The sequence below is a fragment of the Charadrius vociferus genome, unplaced genomic scaffold (assembly GCF_000708025.1).
Source record: "Charadrius vociferus isolate BGI_N301 unplaced genomic scaffold, ASM70802v2 scaffold333, whole genome shotgun sequence".
NCBI lineage: Eukaryota > Metazoa > Chordata > Aves > Charadriiformes > Charadriidae > Charadrius > Charadrius vociferus.
The window spans coordinates 202,261-204,250 of record NW_009647682.1 but is presented as its reverse complement, the minus strand read 5'-3'; positions in this window follow the sequence as shown (position 1 = coordinate 204,250).

The window sequence follows — 1,990 nt, the reverse complement described above, 5'->3', positions numbered from 1 at the left end:
TCCACCCCAATATTCCCTGTTGTTCCTGCACTGACCCTCCAACCCATCTGCTCCCCCCATGTCCTCCTGTAGTCTCTACTGTAGCCCCAGACCCCTCTGCTCCCCCATGACATCCCCCAGCCTCCTCCTCAATCCCAGAATCGTTGAGGTTGGAAGGCAACTCATTGGTTGGAAGGGATCACCTGGACCAACACAGCTGCCTGTACTTGATCCTGCACTGACCCTCCAACCCATCTGCTCCCCCCATGTCCTCCTGTAGTCTCTACTGTAGCCCCAGACCCCTCTGCTCCCCCATGACATCCCCCAGCCTCCTCCTCAATCCCAGAATCGTTGAGGTTGGAAGGCAACTCATTGGTTGGAAGGGATCACCTGGACCAACACAGCTGCCTGTACCCCTGACCCACATTCCATCCGCCCGGAGAAGATTGATCACTGGCCAGCCCTATGCCATGTCCTTCGGCCTCTGCTCTGCACATATGACCAGGACCTCATCCATGGAGTCTGGTCACCTCAGGACTCATGACCAACCACCCTTCTGTTATTCCCCAAATTCAGATTCCCCCCAAAGCCCACCACTGACCCAGAAAAGCCCCATTAGTCCTATAGGATATAACCCCACTCACCCCCTGCCAGTGCTTTTTCCCCTCTCTTGCCATGCTATGCATGAGATGCTACTAAAAATGTCTCTGCAACCTATGGTCTAATTCCTTAACCTTCTTTAAATTAAAGTTGCAGAGTGTTTACTCCTGTTCCCCCAGCTACTTGCCTGTCTCCAGGGAGGAGCCAAGCAAGCCGGGCTCTCCTGGGCATTGGTCCAAAGACTCACGCTTTCATGGTCCCCAGGAAACACCTCCAAACATGCACATCAGGGTCAAGAGGCATCTCTGAGACAGCCAGAGCATGAAGCTATGTACTCGGGCAGGGCCAGACGATCTGAGCCTTGCTAACAAGGGAGTGGTTTTCCAGGTGGGGGGAGCTGTGGTCACCCAGGAAGGGGAGGGAGAGAACAAAGAGCAAAACCCCATTGGCCAGGCTGGTCTTTAAAAGGATGGTGATATTCCAAAGAAGAGCTGCAGGGCTTTGAGGGATGCATCCCAGCTGGACCTGGTCCAGCCATGGACCAGGTGGGAAGAGGGGATGGGGAGAAGAGGCCAGGGCAGCAGTGCTGGCTCTTTGGTCCATGGGAGTGTCACAGGGGTGCTGGGCTTGGCCAGACACTGGCTCAGCTCCTGGCCGCAAGACAGCAACAGGCAAACACTGATGGTTGCATGGAGGCATGGCCCTGAGGACCCCCACCCATGGTGCTCTACACAGACAGCAAGATGTGGGGGGACACAGAGGAGATGACTGCCAATCCCCAGAAAGAATATGATAGGAGACCCCACACCTTCTGCTAGCCCTGTAAGCTGAGAAGAAAGCCCATCGCAGCCACCAGTCTTGCAAGTCCCATGGGGATCAGGTAATGTGAGTGCAAACCTGGTCCCCTGTGGACTCTGATCCTGCCCGGAGGCTGCAGCCTGGCAGCACGACACTCCTGCTCTAGGGAGGAATCTTTTTATCCCCTGGTTATTTCAGCAACAACGTTTGGCAGTAGGACACCAAGAGATGGTAACAGTATCTCAGAGAGGGCATGTTTCCTCCAAAACTATGTCATAACCCAAGTGTTCCTCGATTACTTCTGCCAGTGAGGAGGAATATGACTAATAAAGACTCCTCCTTCCCAAAATACCTTTGGGATGCCTGAGGGATGAGCTCCCTGAGGCAGGAGAGGGTGACGTGGGGCTCCCAGATATTTTTACTGCCCGTGGACAATGGTTGGGTACGGGCATTCCCTCCTACTCCCCAGAGCAGAGTGGAATGGCTCAAATTTGCCAAGTGGGTCATGAACCCGAAAATTTTCTGCAGCAGCTCCAGCAAAAGAGAAGAACACAGCCTTGCTCCCCAGCACAGCAATGCGGGGCTGGAGGAGGCCATCCATCTGTCCTTCTCC